This window comes from Canis lupus, chromosome 17 (genome assembly GCF_011100685.1).
Source record: "Canis lupus familiaris isolate Mischka breed German Shepherd chromosome 17, alternate assembly UU_Cfam_GSD_1.0, whole genome shotgun sequence".
In the NCBI taxonomy this organism is placed as follows: domain Eukaryota; kingdom Metazoa; phylum Chordata; class Mammalia; order Carnivora; family Canidae; genus Canis; species Canis lupus.
Window position 1 is genome coordinate 32868575 of NC_049238.1, and position 22405 is coordinate 32890979.

Consider the following 22405-nt stretch of genomic DNA (forward strand, 5'->3'; position numbering starts at 1 on the left):
TACTAGAAAAGTGGGAGTACTTTGCATTTGTCCTCCTCTACTTAAGATTTCTTTTGAAGAAACAGAACTTCAGCCTTAAAAAAGAGAAAAAAAAAAACTTCATCTGCTTTCCAAAGTTACTGGGTTGTATTTTTTTTTTTTTTAACTGAACATTGTTTTGAGCTGGAGCCATTGACCTAGTGTGCTTTATTTAAATAACTCAGTTAATTTCATGTATTCTCTAGGGAGTCAGTAAAAATGGAGTGAAATGATACTTTTATTATCATTCTTTTCCACAATATTATGAAATTCATGTTCTCCAGACCTGTCACCACTACTTACCGACACTAGCATTCTTTTCAGAGAGAAAGGGGAGACAGGATAAAAGAGGTGTTTGGTCTGAAGAGAAGTTCACTGTGGCTGGCTGTAACTCCAATTTAATAAGACTGCTTTTGCTATTTGAATTAAGGAAAGAGCCTTTATATCTAGAGCCCTTATCCTAGTAATGTAAATGGTAATGTCTCCAAAAGGTAAAGACGATTCTCAAGTGACATTAGGTAGAGGGTGTAGGATGTGCGAGTGGCAAAAAGAAGAAAAGAAAAAAAGATGATAAGATTCAGAGAATGGATCCTTGAGGAACAAAATGTGAACTCAAGAACAGAGTCAATGAGAAGATGGAGTTTTATGAGCATTTAGCAAAAGGGAAGTTGGCAGCTTGGTAAAAGATGGCTCCAATAAACGAGAGTCTTGCCACATGGGGGTGGGGGAGGCAATATCTGAGGCTCCTTATTAAAGTGTTGCAGTTCCAATACAATTTGGTTTATGTACTTGGCAAGATATCCAGGACTCTTAAAATTTAAAGAGAAGAACATTGAATGCCATCCAAAATATCAATTCAAAAAAATTTTTAAAAATTTACTTGATCTGTGAAGAAAAATTAGATATTCAGGATATATATATATATATATATATATATATATATATATATATTTGGCATCTGTTCTTCTCTCAAGTAATAACTTTGAAGAAAACATAATTCTGTGATAAGCATAATGTGCCAAAGCAAAGCAGAGATTGTCCTTGGAAATTGAGTTTAGGCATCCAGAGAGGATTTTCAGCTTTATAAGGATGTAAGCCATGCAAAATAGACTGTGCTTTCCTTTTCAGAATAGACTCAATTTTATCTGTCCATCTGAGAAGTTTCAGGATTCTTGTATCAGTTGACCCCTACATATCTATACTTGTTTTTATGCATTATTTATGTGCATACATACATACAAGCATACATGCATAAATGTCTCATGCAATGGTCTGGATCTTTTTTTTTTTTTTTTTTTTTAAGAGACCCACAAAGAGAGGCAGAGATGTAGGAAGAGGGAGAAGCAGGCTCCCTGCTGGGAGCCTGGTGTGAGACTCGATCCCAGGACCCCAGGATCATGACCTGAACCAAAGACAGCCACTCAACCACTGAGCCACCCAAGTGTCCCCAGCCTGGATCTTTTCAAAGATCCAATTGAAATCTATGTGCATTACTGTACAATAATGTACACGTTATTGTAGTTATTGTTATGGAGCACAAAGATATCTCCTAGGACAGCTAGAACCAGTTTTGTATCCTTCCATTCCAAAGATCATCCTAGGTCACCTTCATAGAATAATCTCTCATAGAAAATCTGTCTCTTCTTCCACATATCTTCTCTATCTTATCCATTAGAAAGTCCTGAATTTTCTGGTTCCTTTGGAAACACATTCACATAAAAACACACATTTCCCTTGAGGTCCTATAGTGAAAGCCATGATGCTCTGCACAGGTTTGGCACATCATCAAGGTTTTGACTGACAGGCTGGCACTCCAAGTTGGCTGTGCTTCCCCGGCAGTATTGCACAGAAGGGAAGCATGGCTATGGAGCTGATACTATAAAATCATTTTTCTAAGGATGCCTGTAGTGTCGTAGGATGATACGTATTGCACTTGAATTGGCTAAAACATGCCTCTGAAAGTAGTTTTTCTGAATATTTATTTATTTTTGTTTGTGTTATTGCTGGGGGTGGAGAGGGAATGAACGAAGGGATATGTCTTCTAACAATATTCTGGGAACCCATCATTTCTCTACGAGTATAGCCCTTAGGCATAGAATTTTCCCCAAAAAGATAATTGAAAATGTGATGTTTTTATTTCATCTTTCTGTATCAAAAAGGTCTTCTAAACTAACAAAGAGAAAAATCTTCTCAAATGATGCATAAATTGCATCTAATTCATCAAATTATTTCATAACCCACTTTGGGGATGGGGGATCACAATTAAAGGCCTAAGTACTGGAAAAAAATGGGTCTGTAGCTATAGAAAATAACAGTTTTTAATGATACCTTTTTTTGGTATTGGTCTTTAAAGCATACAACATTTTCAATCATCTAAGAAATTAAATGTCAACAAAGTCTTTGGTTTTTCATTAAATCATTTTGCTAATATCTGTAGACCTACCAAAAGCCTCATTTGGAAGCACAAATGGTCTTTTTAATGAATCAGGTCTAGGGAGTATTATTATTTTCCTACATGTAACTTAGGTTCTTCCTTGTGAGGGCTAAAAAATTAATTTTTGTTTTTTAAGATTTTGTAGATCCAATCTCTTTGTTAACTTTCTATGTTACTATAGTGTTGTAAGACATATTTATATTTCTTGTATGCACAGAACTTATTCAGAAAGAATGAAGTAATTTGCCTGAGTCATTTCAGGCAGGTTCATGTTATCCATTCTCCTTTATAGGTTCACAGAATAGTAGGTACTTTTCTCTACATCGTCTCATAGTGTGAAATACAGCATTGCCCGCATCTATTAATTCTACAAATATTCTTCTCCAAAGTCAGTCATGATTTGGCACCAAATTAGAGGTTGACTTTTTTTTAAAGTTACCAAGCAGTACAGGAAGGCCAGAGGAATAAAATAAATTGTCAAATCGAAGCGCAGGGTCCTGTGTGATTGAGTTATCTCATTTACTGTGGGCTCCACATTAGCAGCACCCTGTCTGTCATGTTAGTAATTCATCACCAGTGCCTCCCCATCTCCTAGGGCTGGATCAGTCTTGGCTAAATATATAAGTAAATGAGTAAAAATCTATTAGGTATGTATGCAATCTACAGAGAAAGTACTGTGAACAGTTTAAAGGACATAAATACCTTGACTCTTAAACTCAGCCATCAATTGGCTTGGAGCACAGGTTAGGTAAAGGGCTGTTGCTTCTTCTTTTGGCATTGAAAATTAACACTTTAAGTTTTAAGGGGAGATATAATACTATATATAGTCTTACTACTCCAAATCATCTTTTTTTGTATTTTTCAATACTTTGCTCCTTTCCAACATCCTTCCCAAGCCAAAAACCTTAGAATGATCTGTGATTCTTCTTTTTTTCCCTACCTACAATTGATTCATAAACAAATTCTATTGGATCCAATTTCAAAATATGTCTAGAATCAGATGTTCTGCTGGCACACTAATCCAAGCAATCATTCTTTCTTTCCTAGATTATTGCAAGAGTCTTGATTTATTCTGTTATTACCCTTGCTATATTCCTGTCTATTCTCACCTAGTAACTAGTGATCCATTTAAAAGGTAAGTCAGATCATGTCCATCCAGTGTCTTCCTATTAGACTCAGAGTAAAAGCCCAGATCCTTCTACATGGCCTGCAAGGTCTTCCACTCTCTCCTTCATCTCCTTTCTACCTATATTGTTCACACTTGTGCACACTGATCCAGTCATGTTGGCATCATGATGGTCTTCAAACACCCCAGGCATGCTCCTACTTAATAGGCTTTGTTCTCTTTGTTCCCTCTCCATAGAGAGCCCTTCACACAGACATCTGTTTGGCTTTCTCTTCCACCTCCTTCCACTCAAATCTCACTTTCTCTCTGTGGGTTATACTATCTACTCTATTCAGTGTTGCAAATGGCTTCCCTCATTCCCTTTTCCTCCACAATTCTGAATCTCTTTATCCTGTTTGCTCCCTAGTTTCTGTAATGCTTACCATTCTTAAATATAATATATAATTCAAACTTTAATGTTTATTGCTTCTTTTCTGACTCTCACATCAGGTTATCTTCTCCAGGACAAGGATCTTTGTCTATTTTGCTCATCTGGTATCCTCACAATTTAAAATAATATTTGGAACCTAGTACACACTCAATGAATATTTGTTGAATAAGTGAATAGCAGGGATTTCTCTATCCCTATTCACCTCTACTACAGAAGAAATACACAAATGGCAAGAGACTTGGTACAGGATGAACATGACTGGTATTCTATCATTTTAGGCATACGAATCACCTTCAAATACACAGGGGCATATACTATTGAGAACTCAGCATGTTTTACATTTACCTAGATCATAGGTTTCTACAAAAGAAACACATATTTGATTCTCTACCTCCAACGTAGCCTTTTGGTTGTAATGGGTTAATGAACAAATCTAATTTGTATTACTTAATTAGAAAAATTACAACTCTTCATGTGGCTTTATGACATTATTCACAAATAATGCATTAGAATCACCTGAAGGGCATGTGATAACAGTGAATTCTGGGAATTCATCTGTCAGAGTTTCTGATTCAGAAGGTCAAAATTGGACCATAGAATCTGCATTTCCAACAGATTCCCAGGTGATGCTAATGCTGCTGCACCGCACTGCTTTATGGTAATGGTTCACAACCCTGGCTACACATTAAAGTCATCTAAAATTTTATTAATTAAAAAAATGTATACGTTGATGACTAGGCACTGAACCCATAGATTTATATTTAACCAACTTAGTGTAAAGCATAGTCAATTTTATTAAAATGTCCATCCCCTGAAAGATCACTATTTTAGAACTATCGAAAATTAGTTTTATATGCAACTTTTTGATCACAGAAATACTATTCAAAGTCAACAGGCTCTTTGCAGTGAGAAGTGCATCGTATCAGTCAATCTTCTTTCCTTCTAGCACAATTTTTAGACTTTGAGAATATATTTCTTCTACCATAATTTTTGGACTTTAATTTGAGAAAATAAACTAGGGCATTATCTTCTTTTCAGTTCCTATCACTATTCTAACTTATAATAGATAAGACTGGAACGGAAAATGCAAACTTACAAATCCTAGTATATTCTCTTTAGGATTCAATGACCTTTTGGGCAAATGTTGCTTTTGTTCTTTCCTTTGTATTAATAATTTCAATTAATAACTCCAGGAAGACTAGGATCTTCCTCTTGATTTTCTATTCCCTTAGTCCACAGTTTTTAATGTTCCTCACAAGGTAAAAGGTTGGAGAGCATATTGTAACCACTTTACAGATTCCATAGTTCCACTGCAACCCAGAGATTATCAGTGTTGAAAACTGATGCAACCCTGTCCAACACATTTGCATTCTGTGGCTCACAGATGAATTTGCCAGCTCAGATACCAGTAGAGAATACTGAAGAATGGCATGGTATTCTGTCCTCTGAAAATTACAGTTCTGGATTACACTGACATGCTCAAACATTTCATTTAAAATAGACCCACTCTGTCAATGTGGTTGGGTCAGGTAGGGCTTGCAAGCCTAAATAGCATAGTCTGCTAGAAAGAGTTCTCATTCAAGAACATATAGAGCCTGCTGTCACCTTTCAAGATAAATTTTAGTTTGAAGTTCTTTTCCTGCAAAAAATATCCATCTGGAACATTTCAATCTATGACAGAAGTTCTAATAAGGTAGAACCTAAAAGAGGAAGAAATCTGGATTCCTTTTTCTCAAGATGCTCATTGGCCCCACATATATTTTTACCTACACTCCAGCTATCATCTCTGTATATGAGGGAAATTTCAGAATAAGAGCTATGGGTAGCCCCAAAAGTTACTGTTATGTTCCTTTTCACAAGACAATGAGCCCTACTAAAATACTCTCCATTGGCATTACTAATTGTGGTCATTCAAATCATTATTTTTCTAATAATAATAATTTAGTCTAGGTTGATAAAATACCTATATCATACAGTCATAAAAGTGCTGGCATTTAAAAAAAAATCTTCTTTTAAGGGAATTTGCTTTTTGAGCTAGAACTTTCTTCTCCAAACATCCCAAGGAAAGAGACTATGTTTTATTCATTTGATATTTACATTCGCTCTCCTAGTCTAGCATACCATGTGGAAAGCACTGATTGAATGTTAAATTGAATTAAATTCCTCCCATTCATTCTATTTCTACTTACATAAAATATGTCTCTCTAGTGTTTCTATCCTTCTCATTGGAGATACATAAAATAAATATAATAATTCTCAAACATGGAAATTTTTCAAATGTTTGATGGCAGCTATTTTGTTCCTATCCTCTTGGTGTTCTTTACTCCAAACTAGACATCTTTAATTCCTTTAAGTGTTTTCATACGTTAGGGAATCAACAATCCTTACTGCCTCATCACTTGGTCTTAGATCAGCTAAAGTCTGTGAATACCTGGGAAAATCACAGACAGGTTTCAGGAATGCTATAAGCCTTCTAAAATTGTATATAAAATTCTGTGCATATGTATTTTTTTTCTGGGGAGATATCTATAGCTTCTTTTAGATTCCTAATGAAATATTATCTGATTTCCCAAAGATTAAGAGTCACTGATTGAAAAGTTACCCAGTTTGTCACTGTTGATCTTAAAATGTGGTTCCCAAACTTGCTTGTAATGAATGCTGCATGTAGTACAACCAGAGAGAGCACAGAGGAGGTGGTATTTCTCTTGTCAAGACACTATTTTTCTATCAGTGCAACTCAAGCTTCCAGTTACCTCTAATTGTCATTTGATATTCTTGGTTAACATTAAATTTATTTGTAAATAAAACTACTAATTCTCGGGATCCCTGGGTGGCTCAGCGGTTTGGTGCCTGCCTTTGGCCCAGGGCGCGATCCTGAAGACCCAGGATCGAATCCCACGTCGGGCTCCCGGTGCATGGAGCCTGCTTCTCCCTCTGCCTGTGTCTCTGCCCCTCTCTCTCTCTCTCTCTCTCTCTCTGTGACTATCATAGATAAATAAAAATTAAAAAAAAGAAACAGCTCTTAAAAAAAAGAAACACCTTTTAAAAAAAAATAAAACTACTAATTCTCTTGCCAGCATACACATGGACACACACATATACAAAACTATAAGTAATCATTTTCAAGTTGGTTCCTACTGCTACTTTTACATATCTTTTAGTGTGAAATACATATTCTACATTTACACCTGTCAAAATTCATCATGCTAAGTTTGCTTTTCATAGTTATAGACATTTTCTTGCATCTTATTTTTTACATTAATTAACCTTTCTAGTCATTTATAAATTCAATAACCATGTCTTCTCTCTTATCTTCCAAGTTGTTGATAAAACTGTTGACAGCTATGTACCACTCCATGGAACACATCCTTTCCATTGCTATGAATCCATTAAGATCCACACTCTTTGGAAGTTTTTCAGTGGAGTATATTGCTACAACAATAAATAACTTCCCAGTATTTTAGAAGAGATACCATGAAAGATTTCGCTAGTGCCTAAATAAAATTAAAGTCTTACTCTATCAACAACATGCAATTTGCTAATCCTGTCACCACAGAAAATAAGGTTAGTTTAGACAAAACCCTACTGAATGCAGTATAATTAGTTGACATTCAGTTACTGACTTTTCCTTTTCAAATTTTTGGTTGGTGATTCTAGAACATCATCATTTTGAAATAATCACTGAAAGAAGATCATCATGCATAACAATACATTAATCCATAATAACTGCATGCCTAAAAGTGAACATTCTACAATAGTCTAAGGTTTAGGAATTTTTACCTTTTAAAATAGATTATCATCAGAAATTGGTTTTTAAAGCAACAAATTTGCTCTATGATACAGAAACAAGCATTTCAAGAAGAATGATAAAAACTGACCCACCTTGGTATAAGAGCTTATTGTCATTCTTCCAATGACAGAGTGATGGTTCTTCATAATAAACACTGGGACACATATTATGGTGACCATAGCACAATGTATAGATTGTCAAATCACTATGGTGTGCACTTGAAATGAATATAACATCGTATGTCAGACATACTTCAATAAAACAAAACAAAGCAAAACAAAAAACACTTTAATACATGCTCCTTATATTAATATAGAGATATTAAATTATTTATGCAAAATTAAACATCATGATTTTATGGTATTTTCTTTAAAAAGAACATTTTTTTCCCTTGGTTGAATGGTGCATGACTGGAATAAATAATGATGTAGCAAAAAAGAAGTACTTATGGATTATAGACAAGTCAAATATTTTAATTTATTTTAATATCACATATGGTCAAAAATAACATTTATAAAACTTCAAGAATTATATATAAATTACAGATGCCTTATTCATTTTAATAACACATACTTTATGACCTATTGATTTATTCTATGAACAACTTATTTATCTACAAATGTCAATACTTTTCTAGAACTAAATATAAATTAAGAGTACAGTTTGAATTTTGGGCTGTGGTGCAAGTGAAATAAGTGTAAATAAATAATTTCATTAATAAGAGAAAATATGAAGCAAAATGGAACACATAATTGCAAAATGCCTATTATTTATTTAAAAATCACTATGTCGCATCAAGATAATTTTTCCACATTTTAGAAATATAAAAGCACACAAAAACAAAATTTTAAGTAATAAAATAAAATCATTCTTGAATATGTTTTCTAATCAGTTTTTAAGGTTTATAAAATATGTTTATAATAAAAAATACACTTAATTGTTGCAGAAAAGAAAGCATGAATCACTTGAAGAATAACCTTGGTCCTGAATAATATGTGATTTTATTTGCTGAGATAAAAAACATACTTCAGAATAAAAGGTCTGTCACCCAGGTTCCTAGCAGAGGTGAGAACTAGATGTACTAAGAAAATAGGAAATAAATCATATTAGCTTAATCACATACAATATGCTTCATATATTTAAAATGTGAGAAATTATTTGAAAAACTGGAAAAGTTATTTGAAAGTTTGGAAAAGCTAAGGCATGTTTTTAGATCAAATGATGTCTAAAGATCTATCAAGCAAAAAATGAACTTTTGAACCTGAAATTGGTGAGTTCTTGATGCATCAGTTCAAATGAAACTGACATCTTTCTCAAATCATGCCCATCAATACGTGAATGCCTGCCTGCATGTTCCCAAGCACATGTGCCCTGTCCACCTGAAGAATGACTAAAATGTTTCTGTTAACATCAAATGCCCTTCCTCTTCCTATACTTTGCCTATAGCTGTCAGAGATGATTCATATTCATCAGTCATTGAGTCCTGCCATTCTATTAAGAATGGAATGGAATGTCTCTCTTTGGGTTTTGAATTCTGAGTTCAGAGGTTTATTTATTCATAATAATTGAAATGTAGAGAACAAAGAAATAACATATCATCCCGCTGTATAAAAGATGAGGATCTTCTACTTTTGGTTTCACTACTGTTCCTTCTTCTTTGGAGATGAGATGTAGCAAAAGAGACTATGAAGGGCATATTTGAATAACCTGTGTATTTTTTTAAAAAATTATTTTTAAAAATAAAAATTTTAATTTTTTTAAATTTTTTTAAAATAAAAAAAAATTTATTTATTCATGAGAGACACAGAGAGAGAGAGAGAGAGAGAGGCAGAGACACAGGCAGATGGAGAAGAAGGCTCCATGCAGGGAGCCCAATGCGGGACACGATCCCAGGACTCTGGATCAGGCCCTGGGCCGAAAGGAGGCACTCAACCACTGAGCCACACAGGTGTCCCAAATAACCTGTGTATTGAGAACAAGAGGCTTGGCTGCCCATTACCAGTAGCACACTTGTATAAATAATTTGTCGTGCAAATCCTGTGGCATACTACTAAAGAATGAACTAATGTTACGCTCAACAGTATAGATAAATATCACAGAAAGATGAGAAAAAGATGATGGTCACACAAAATATATATGGTATATGATTTTTTTTTCTATATGAAGTCCAAGAACTGGCAAAATCAATCTATTGTGATCGACTGGAGAGAATACTGGTTATCTTGACTGTGCAGGGTATTCACTAAGATGGGGCATGATGAGAACTTTTGAAAAGTTTTGTATCTTAATCTGGCTGGTGGTTACTTGAGTACATATACATATTTAGAGCTCCTAGACCTGTAGTTTACTATATTATCTTTAATAAAACATTTTTTTAAAGGATCCTATTTATTTATTCATGAGAGAGAGAGAGAGAGGCAGAGACATGGGCAGAGGGAGAAGCAGGCTTCTTGCAAGGAGCCTGATGTGGGACTTGATCCTGGGGCCTGGGATCATACCCAGGACCAAAGGCAGATGCTTAACCTCTGAGCCACCCAGGCATCCCAATAAAACATTTTAAAAACAATATTATTAATATGGAGCAATTAAATATAAATCTGCATCTATTGCATGTGGGTATAAATAAATCTTAAGTTTTTTCTTTTTTTTTTTTTTTTAGCTATTCTAGCTACTTTGCTTTCATCTAATATAACTCTTATTTATAGTTCCTCTCTTATATCCCAACTATTTTATCTAATTTTTATTCCACTTTTAATTTAAGCCATGTTTTAATATTTTGTAACCCAATTTAAATAACTTTCTTAAACAAGTATATCTTAATTTTTTTTTTTTTACTAGAATACTAAATTAGTTTACTTAAAATAAATTCTATGAAGATTCTGGGTTAAGACTTCAGAAACAGGGTTTAGAAGCCAAATCTTACAAAGTCCTTTATTTACACACAAGATTATGATAAAATACAAAAACTGCTACCTTTGAGTGGTGTACTTGAGTACTCCACTGGTGGAAGGTCAAGAAAGACACTGATGCTTTCAAAATATATAAATAACAAAGAGTTATAAAATTCTTGGTTGGTGCATAGAATTTCATAGAAATTATTATAATCACTTTGATTTTGTCCCATTTATTCAAAATGTTGAACAATGTATTAATAAGCTATGGATCCTAAACCATCTTCTCTCATTACAATATTTACTCTGAAAAGATTCTGGCATAAGTGAAATAAAATTTCGAATAGGGTATTAGAAACATTTCCAAATATGATATTTTGAATTAAGTAGAATTAATAGTACTTAAAATAAGTAGATATTTGTATTTTTATTGACTAAATCACACAGATTAAGTTTTCTTTTTTTTTCTTTTAAACAAACTTTTTACCTTAGGAAAGATTTATGTGTTTATTTATTTATGTGTTTATTTATGTATATATTTATTTATTTATAGAGAGGGAGAGAAGAGCAGACAGAGACATGGAGGGAGAAGGAGCTCCACACCCAGTGCAGAACCTGACTTGGGGCTCAATCTCACAACCCTGAGATCATGACCTGAGCTGAAATCAAGAGTCAGACACCCTTAATCCACTGAGCCACTCATCCCCCCCCAGAGAAGATTTTATTTTTTAACATTTTATTTATTTATTTTTAAGATTTTATTTATTTTTTTGACACAGAAAGAGAGAGAGCACAAGCAGGGGGAGTGAAGAAGTGAGGCAGAGAGAGGCAGAGGCAGAGGCAGAGAGAGAAGAGAGAGAAGAAGAAGCAGGGAGATGCAGAACTCAGGGAAGGTTTTTTTTTTTTTTTTTTTATTGGTGTTCAATTTACTAACATAGAGAATAACACCCAGTGCCCGTCACCCATTCACTCCCACCCCCCGCCCTCCTCCCCTTCTACCACCCCTAGTTCGTTTCCCAGAGTTAGCAGTCTTTACGTTCTGTCTCCCTTTCTGATATTTCCCACCCATTTCTTCTCCCTTCCCTTATTTTCCCTTTCACTATTATTTATATTCCCCAAATGAATGAGAACATATAATGTTTGTCCTTCTCCGACTGACTTACTTCACTCAGCATAATACCCTCCAGTTCCATCCACGTTGAAGCAAATGGTGGGTATTTGTCATTTCTAATAGCTGAGTAATATTCCATTGTATACATAAACCACATCTTCTTTATCCATTCATCTTTCATTGGACACCGAGGCTCCTTCCACAGTTTGGCTATAGTGGCCATTGCTGCTAGAAACATCGGGGTGCAGGTGTCCCGGCGTTTCATTGCATTTGTATCTTTGGGGTAAATCCCCAACAGTGCAATTGCTGGGTCGTAGGGCAGGTATATTTTTAACTGTTTGAGGAACCTCCACACAGTTTTCCAGAGTGGCTGCACCAGTTCACATTCCCACCAACAGTGTAAGAGGGTTCCCTTTTCTCCGCATCCTCTCCAACATTTGTTGTTTCCTGCCTTGTTAATTTTCCCCATTCTCACTGGTGTGAGGTAGTATCTCATTGTAGTTTTGATTTGTATTTCCCTGATGGCAAGTGATGCAGAGCATTTTCTCATATGCATGTTGGCCATGTCTATGTCTTCCTCTGTGAGATTTCTGTTCATGTCTTTTGCCCATTTCATGATTGGATTGTTTGTTTCTTTGGTGTTGAGTTTAATAAGTTCTTTATAGATCTTGGAAACTAGCCCTTTATCTGATATGTCATTTGCAAATATCTTCTCCCATTCTGTAGGTTGTCTTTGAGTTTTGTTGACTGTATCCTTTGCTGTGCAAAATCTTCTTATCTTGATGAAGTCCCAATAGTTCATTTTTCACAATGCCAGATTTCAGGTTGTACTACAAAGCTGTGGTCATCAAGACAGTGTGGTACTGGCACAAAAACAGACACATAGATCAGTGGAACAGAATAGAGAATCCAGAAGTGGACCCTGAACTTTATGGGCAACTAATATTCGATAAAGGAGGAAAGACTATCCATTGGAAGAAAGACAGTCTCTTCAATAAATGGTGCTGGGAAAATTGGACATCCACATGCAGAAGAATGAAACTAGACCACTCTCTTTCACCATACACAAAGATAAACTCAAAATGGATGAAAGATCTAAATGTGAGACAAGATTCCATCAAAATCCTAGAGAAGAACACAGGCAACACCCTTTTTGAACTCGGCCATAGTAACTTCTTGCAAGATACATCCACGAAGGGAAGGTTTTAAAATCATAAATATTCCACCTGTCTTAACAGAGCTACTCTCTGAGTTAGCAGCATCTTCTGATTAGAAATCTATACATTTAAACAAAAGTAAGGATAGTTACACAGTGGAAGCTACTGGCGCTGCTTCCCTCCCCAAATTTTAACATACATTTTTAAAGTTTGAGGGGTATCAGGATACAAGTGGAGTTGAGCAAATCTCTCATTCTGAATAAAGTTAAATAAACATTGGCTTTTTAAATCTTCTGTTTTCTTTTCCAGTCAACATGCCAACACCAGTAAAGATCTCTCTCTCAAATCGTTCTTTGGGTAACTTTCAAAATCAAAGATTAAATATCTTCTAAAATCTTTTGTCTTCAAATATTATAAATAAAGATTTTTAAAAGTCCATCTATGCTACTGAATTTTAATTGCAGCTTTTGTGAGAATATTTCTCCTATTCTTCTTTATTGAAAATGGACTGCTTTTACTTTGGCAGTTAAATTAGTTTTCTTTTCATTTCTTTTTTTTCACTTCCCCTTAAAAATTGTTTCCATTGAAAATGCTTTCCACCTCCCAAAAAGCCAATGTATGAATGCACAAATCTGTGCCTCACAAACTGGTTGTAGGTGGGGAACTTATTATATTAAAAATGTCTACCTTTTAGTGACATGCTGGTGTCATTATTTATAGTAATAATAGGTTCTAAATGACACCTTCCATTGCTAGTTTAATTACAGATCTTAGAAGGTACCATAGAGATAATTTAGTTTAATAGTTACAAACACTGAAAAATGTATTTCTATGTCCATTTTCTCTTTAAAAACAAAACAAAACAAAACACCAAGCCCGGTCTAGAAATATATAATATTAGTACTTTCTGGTTTTCTGTTGAATGGGAGTGAGATAGGGGTGAGGGATAGGTAGACAGACATTTTCCCAGTCACTCTCCATTCTGATCCCTAGGGGTCTCTGAGGTAAATCCGTTGAAGCTTCAATTGAAAGTGTCAGATCTAGTCAATCCACTTCATTGAAAAATATAAAATAGATTCAGAAAGGGGAAATAACTCACAGAAGTCAACACATGGGTCAGTGGAAATAAATACATTAGTCTGATCTACTGAATCATTTAACTATCTTGCCTTGACTAGTGTGGCTTATACTCTGCTTAAGAAGTTAAGTCACAAAAGAAAGCTTAAGTGCAGCTCATTTATGGGAACTCCTGTAATATCTGAGCTCTTTTTCCAGTTCTCTTTCTGCAAAACTGGCAAAAATTGTTATTAGGTAGATTTATTTATTTATTTATTATTAGGTAGATTTCAAAATGTAAATATAACTGGCCACACTAAAGGTAACACTGAATAGTTCCACTTTGGGTTCTTATAGCTTTGATTAACTTTCCCATAAAAATAATCTGCTCTTTCACTCAATCCATCATAAGGATTCACTTTGGAAAAACTTCTCTTCTAAAAACAAAGGAATGTTGGGTGCCTAAGTGGTGCAATTGGTCCACCTCTTGGTTTAGGCTCAGGTCATCATCTTGGGTCATGAGATGGAGCCCTGAATAAGGGGCTCTGCACTCAGCGGGAAGTCTGCTTCAGATTCTCTCTCTCTCCCTCTGCCCCTCCCACTCATGCTCTCTCTCACTCTCAAATGAATAAATAAATCTTTAAAAACAAAGGAATGCTATCTTATGTTGAATGTGAAATAAAACTGTTCTGAGATTCCAAGGTCCATTATTCAGTTGGTTGTTGGACAGGAAAAAAACAAGGGAAGCAGGGTCAGGGAGAAGTATAAAATTTTTTTCAATTACAATTTTTGGCTTTCAATAAGTATTCTTGATTTGTTCTTGTTTTTCCTATTTCTCAAAATTGAATGAATCCCAGCAACTGGCTTGCTTGCTTCCACTGGAGGCTTCAGGTATGATTTTCAGGTTTACTGAAATGGAAAGCTTGAGAAAATCATCAGGAAATGCCTTTCTGCTGGTTTAGCATTAGCTATAACAAATGGACTCACAGAATTTTCTCAGTCTTTAGTTTTCTCATTATGTATTCTGGTTGCTAAGGAAAACATGCTTGTTTTTAATATAACCAACAGGAAAATTATCAGAAATATATTTTAAAAAGGTAGTTTTTTTTAAAAAGTATATTGATGCTGCCAGTTTGTCAAAAATCATGCCATATATATCAGTCATCCTCATTTCTGAATTGCTTATGTTCTAATACATTTGATAATTGCAATTTATAAACAGATATGTGTTTTCATAGGGTCTGAATGAAGTCATAGTCATTTATCAAGGCAAGTCAATAACCCCTGTTTAAATATCATTAAAATATTATATATTTACAATGAACAACCAGAGGAAGTATTATGATTTTAAATGAATAATGCTTCCATATTGAATTTTAATGACTTACTACTCTGTTGTTTTTTAAAAAATATTCAAATTTAATTAATTAACATATATTATTGGTTTCACAAGCAGAGGTCAGTGATTCATCAGTCTTATATAATACCCAGGGCTCATTACATCACATCCTTAAGGTTCATCACCCAGTAACCCTATCCCACACTCCCCTCCAGAGACCCTTAGTTTATTTCCTATGATTAAGAGTCTCTTATGGTTTGTCTCCCTCTCTGATTTCTTCTTGTTTTACTTTTCCCTCCCTTATCCTATGACACTCTGTTTTGTTTCTTAAATTCCACATATGTATGAGATTAAATGATAATTATCTTTCTCTGATTGACTTATCTCTCTTAGCATTAGACTCTCTAGTTCCATCCATGTCACTGCAAATGGTAAGATTTCTTTTTTTTCTTTGATGGCTGAGTAGTAAGTAGTCCATTGTGTGTATATCTATCATATATATCATATATATATGACATATATCATATATATGATATCTTCTTTATCCATTCATCTGTCAATGGAGGGCAGCCTGGGTGGCTCAGCGGTTTAGTGTAACCTTCAGCCCGGGGCCTGATCCTGGAGACCTGGGATCCAGTCCTGCATCAGGCTCCCTGCATGGAGCTTGCTTCTCCCTCTGCCTGTGTCTCTTCCTCTCTCTCTCTCTCTCTGTTTCATAATTAAAAAAAAAAAAAAAGGGTCTCATCTGTCAATGGACATTTGGGCTCTTTCCATAGTTTGGCTATTGTGGACAATGCAGTTATAAACATTGGGGTGCAGGTGCCCCTTCAGATCACTCCATTTGTATCTTTGGGGTAAGTACCCAGTGCAATGGCTAGATCATAGGGTAGCTCTATTTTCAACCTTTTGAGGAACATCCATACTGTTTTACAGAGTGGCTGCACCAGCTTGCATTCCTACCAACGGTGTAAGGGGGTTCCCCTTTCTCTAATGCTCACCAACATCTGTCATTTCTTGACTTACTACTTTTAGCCATTCTGACTGATGTGAGGTGGAATCTTATTGTATTTTCGGTTTGTATTTCCTGACCCCAAGTGATGTTGAGCATTTTTTTTTCATGTGTCTGTTGGCCATTTGTATATCTTCTTTGGTAAAATGTCTGTTCATGTCTTCTGCCCATTTCCTGAGCAGATTATTTATTCTTCAGGTGTTGAGTATGATAAGCTCTTTATAGATTTTGGATACTAGTCCTTTATCTGATGTGTCATTTGCAAATATCTTCTCCTATTCTGTAGATTGTCTTTCAAGTTTTATCAATGTTTCCTTTGCTGTGCAAAAGCTTTTTATCTTGATAAAGTCCCAATAGTTCATTTTTGCCTTTGTTTCTCTTGGAGAAACATGCCTAGTAAGAAGTTGCTGTGTTCAAGGTCAAAGAAGTTGCTGCCTGTGTTTTCCACTAGAATTTTGATGGATTTCTCTCTCACATTTAGGTCTTTCATATGTTTTGAGTCAATTTTTTGTGTATGGTGTGTGGAAATGGTGTGTGGAAATGGTCCAGTTTCATTCTTCTGCATGTGGCTGTCCAATGTTCCCAACACCATTTGTTGACAAGACTTTTTTTCCATTGGATATTCTTTTTTTTTTTTTTAAAGATTTTATTTATTCATTTGAAAAAGAGACAGAGAGAGGGAAAGCAGGGGGAGTCGCAGGCAGATGGAGAGGGAGATACAGGCTCCCCTTGAACAGGGAGCCCAATGCTGAGACTCAATCCCAGGACTCTGGGATCATGACCTGATCTGGTCAGACACTTAACTGACTGAACCACCCAGGGGCCCTTCCACTGAGTATTCTTTCCTGCTTTGTTGAAGATTGGCTGACCATAAAGTTGAGGGTCTATTTCTGGGTTCTCTATTCTGTTCCATTGATCTATGTGTCTGTTTTTGTGCCAGTACCACACTGTCTTGATTATTATAGCTTTCTAATAGAGCTTGAAGTGTGGATCTGTGATACCACCAGTTTTGGTTTTCTTTTTCAAAAATCCTTTGGCTATTTGGGGTCTTTTCTGGTTCCATACAAATTTTAGGATTATTTATTCCAACTCTGTGAAATAAATTGATGGTATTTTGATAGGGATTGCTTGAATGTATAGATTATTCTAGGTAGTGTAGACATTTAGCATTCTTCCAGTCCATGTGCATGGAATGCTTTTCCATTTCTTTGTGTCTTCCTCAATTTCTTTCATGAGAGTTATAGTTTTCTGAGTACAGATCTTTTGCCTTTGGTTAAGTTTATTCCTTAGTACCTTATGTTTTTCGGTGTAATTATAAATAGGATTGACTCTTTAATTTCTCTTTCTTCTGTCTCATTGTTAGTGTAATAGACATGGAACTTTTTTCTGTGCTTTGATTTTATATCCTGCCGTTTTGCTCAATTCCTGTATGAATTCTAGCAATTTTGGGGTCCGTTCTTTGGGTTTTCCATATACAGTATCATGTCATCTGCAAAGAGTGAGAGTTTAACTTCTTCTTTGTCTATTTGGATGCCTTTTATTTCTTTTTCTGTCAGATTGCTGAGGCTAGGACTTCTAGTATTATCTTGAACAGCATTGGTGATAGTGGACATCCCTGTCATGTTCTTGACCTTAGGGGAAAAGCTCTCAGTTTGTCCCCATTGAGAATGACATTCGCTATGGGCTTTTTGGAGCTTGCTTTTATGATACTGAGGTATGTTCCCTCTATCCCTAAACTATGAAAAGTTTTAATCAAGAAAAGATGTACTTTGTCAAATGCTTTTTATACGTCTATTCAGAGGATCATATGGTTCTTGTCCTTTCTTTCATTAATGTAGTGTATCACATTGGTTGATTTGTGGATGTTAAACCACTCCTGCAGCCCAGGAAAAAATCTCATTTGGTCATGATGAATAATCCCTTTAATATACTGTTGGATCCTATTGGCTAGTATTTTGGTGAGAATTTCGGCATCCATGTTCATGAAGGATATTGGTAATTCTCCTTTTTGGTGGGGTCTTGGTCTGGTTTTGGGATCAAGGTAATGCTAGCTGCATAGAAAAAGTTTGGAAGTTTTACTTCCATTTCTATTTTTTCTTCTTTAAACGTTTGATAGAATTCCTCTAGGAAGCCATCTTGCCCTGGACTCTTGTTTGTTAGGAGGTTTTTAATTACTGATTCAGTTTCCTTGATGGTTATGGGTCTGTAGAGGTTTTCTTTTTCATCCTGTTTCAGTTTTGATAGTTTTACACATGTCTAGGAGTGCATTCATTTCTTCCAGATTGTCTAATTTGTTGCTCATATGTCTTATAATTGTACTTCTCAGTGTTGTTTGTGATCTCTCCTTTTTCATTCATGATTTTATTTATTTGGATCCTTTCTCTTTTCTTTTTAATAAGCTTGGCTAGCAGTTTATCAATCTTAATTCTTTCAAAGAACCAGTTCTTAGCTTCATTGATCTGTTCTACTGTTCTTTTGGTTTCTATTTCTTCTCTAATCTTTATTATTTCTCTTCTGATGGGTTTAAGCTTTATTTGCTCTCCTTTCTCCAGCTCTTTTAGGTGTAAGGTTAATTTGTGTATTTGAGACTTTTCTTGTTTCTTGAGAAAGGCTGGTATTGCTATATATTTCCCTCTTAGGATTGCCTTTGCTGCATCTGAAAAGTTTTGAACAGTTATGTTTTCATTTTCATTTGTTTCCAAGAAATTTTTAATTCTTCTTTAATTTCCTGGTTTATTCATTCATTCTTTTACTAGGATGTTCTTTAGCCTCCATGGATTTGAGGTCTTTCCAAATTTCCTCTTGTGATTGAGTTCCAGTTTCAAAGCATTATGATCTGAAAATATGCACGGAATGATCTCAATCTTTCGGTACCTGTTGAGACCTTATTTGTGACCCAGAATGTATCTTTGCCCCAGGTGGAGTTGTACTGTCCTTGTCAGGAGGCCAGGCTAACTAATCTGCTCCAGATTGCTCTAGGTGGCTATTCCCTGAAGGCTTTCCACACCACTTTAGATGAGAGTGAAAATGGCAGCCTCCCAATCTCCAGCCCCAGTGGTCAAGAGCTAGGGGCCCAACTCTTCAGTGCACCCATAAGGAAAAGCAGTCAATCACTCCTGTCTTCCTGGTTTCCATCGGCACTCCATGCTTACCCAGCAAGTACTTTTGAGTTGAGATGTTAACAACATACCTACTTTGTGGAAATTTAATGAAATATCTTTCCTTTTTCTGAACTTCTGCAAATCTTTGGTTGATTGATACAAATTAGTATTCACTTTATGGGAAAGAATAATTTATATGTAAAATCTACATCATTTCTTTTCTGATCATACCAACAATGATTAGAATACCATAGCATTACTATGTAGCATCAAATGATCATAGACATACTTCAGAGGTATTGTGGATTTAGTTCCAGACCACTGCAATAAAGCAAATGTCACAATAAACCAAGTCAAGGGAATTTGTGTTGGTTTCCCAATGCATACAAAAGTTATGTGTACACTCTATTATAGCCTATTACATGTGCAGTAGCATTGTCTAAATAACACTATACATACCTTAATTAAAGAATACTTCATTACTATCAAATGATAACCAACAGTTGAGCTTTCAGTGAGTCATAGTCACTGATTATGGATCACTATAATATAATAATAATTTAAAAGTTTGAAATACTATGAGAATTATTAGACACAGAGATAGGAAGTGAGCACATGATGTTGCACAAATGGCAGCAATAGATTGCTCCAGGCATGTTTGCCACAAACCTTCAATTCTTATAAAATGCAGGGTCTGGGAAGTGCAATAAAGCAAAGTACAATAAAATGAGGATGTCAGTATACACACAAATAAACATGTGTTTGAACAGCACCTATTGGTTCATAGTAAAGAAGTTGTCATCTGTGAAAAATATGTAAATTAGTCTTTTTAAGTTTTGTGATTGAGAACACAGAATTGAAAAATTATTGCAGAAAACTTGTAAAATCCAAACAATACATTTTGGGTCCTCTAGGTTTTGACACACTCTAGTCTAATCTTGCTGAAATCTTAAATCCCTATGATTTTTTAATAGCTTTATTGCAATAAAATGTATATCCAACAAACTGCACCTGCTTAAAGAGTACATTTCCATGAGTTTTAAGAGATGTATATGCCTGAGAAACCACCACCAGAAAGTACAAAAGTTGTTTCTATCAACTCCAGAAGTGTCCTTATACCCCTTTGCACTCCATCCCAACCCCTCCCCGCCCCCCCTGCCATGTCCTAGATAATTACTGGTCTGCTTTCTATCACTATGGGTCAGTTTACATTTTAGAATTTTATTCGGTCGGAACCTTCAGTACATACTATTTTGTGTCTGATTTCTTTTACTAAGAATAATGACTTTGATTTTCATCTATGCTGCTGTGTGCATTACTAGTTTGTTCCTTTTTCTTTGCTGTAGACTTTGAATCTGTGATTTTATCTCTGTTATATATCTAATAACACTAGAGCTTGAGAATCTCTATGTTTGATGGGTGGCTCCTTGACAGATGACCTAGAGACATACAGTTCCATTGGTAGCAGGAGCAGTGAATGGACCCTGGAGAACCCAGAGCAGCTCCACCACCACCACTGGCAGTTACCATCACACCCCAGGAGGAGGGGCCCCTACTGTAGCTGGCCCCAGTCACCCTCCCCACAAACCTGAGCAGCAAGGACTAGAGCCAGCAGCCCCTGCAGCCCCTGCCCTCAGTACTGCCGACACCAAGCTCAGCATGGTGGCAGCAGTGCAGGGAGCAACAGCCTGGTGGCCTTACATCGCTGGTGCCTGCCCACTGTAACAAGAGGATCATCACAAGGATGGTTTGAGAACAGTCAAATGGTTCAGTGTAAGCAACGGACATGGTTTCATCAACAGGACTGACACCAAGTAAGTTGTATTTGTACACAAGACTGCCATAAAGAATAACCCCAGGAAGTACCTTGGCAGTGTAGGAGATAGGGAGAGGTGGAGTTTGATGTTGTTGAAGGAGAAGAGGATGTGGAGGCAGCTTATGTGACAAACCCTGGTGGAGCTCCAGTGCAAGGCAGTATATAAATGCAGCTCACCTGTAACTATTACAGACACTTTCCATATGACAGGGATCCTCCACCTGATTCCAAGCAGAATTACTAGAAGAGTTAGGCTTGGACCACATTCCTCCAACCCTCCTGTGTGGGGAGAGTTGATGGTGGGAGCTGGCAATCAGGGTGCAGGAGAATAAGGTAAGCCAGTGAAACAATATATATCTGGGTACAAATCATGATTCCACAGAGGCTCTCCTAGCCGACAACAGCCTAGGGAGGACAGCAATAAGGAAGAGAAGAAAAATCAAGGAAATGAGACCCAAGGTTAGCAGCCACCTCAATGTAGATACTGCGTCAACTTCAATTACCTGAACAGATGCCCAGAAAGCCCTAAAGCACAACATAGCTAAGAGACAGAAGCAGCAAGCAGATCCACCAGCTGAGAATTCACCAGCTTCCAGGCTGAGCAGGGTGGGGCTTAGTAAATGCCATTTTACCATCTCTACCATCTTCTGGTTTAGTCATCCAACATGAAGAAATGACTATGAAATTCCAGCAATATGAAATGAACAAAAGATTGGAGCTAAAGATCTTAAGTGCTTACGTTTTGCCCATTGACCAGAAAAATAGAACTATCTGCATTATCTGTGTAGCATAGGCTTTTATTATTTTTACCTAAAGACATCTCTTTTTGGTAATGACAAATGTGGTTGTTTTTTTGTTTTGTTTTTCAATACACCTTCAAAGGTGTTTTAATGGTTTTATAGCCCGTCAAGTTGAGATTTTTAAGAACCTCATTTTTCATTTATAATGGAAGTTTACAATTTGATTTTTTTCAAAAAAGTCAACAAACAGCAAGCACCTGTGAATAAAGGTCTTATATAATTGTCAAAAAGAAAGAAAAAAAAATGAGCCAATAACTGTTGTGTTAAGAGAGAGAGGTCCACAGAAACCTTTCATTTTAATCTTGCTAAATCATCAGATATCGTAGG

At 35.8% G+C, this 22405-nt stretch overlaps 1 pseudogene; it reads left to right on the plus strand.

Annotated features, from left to right (window-relative positions):
• LOC111090398 overlaps positions 1-21947 on the plus strand; it is a 40801-nt pseudogene extending 18854 nt beyond the window's left edge.
• Positions 21948-22405: the final 458 nt, after the last annotated feature.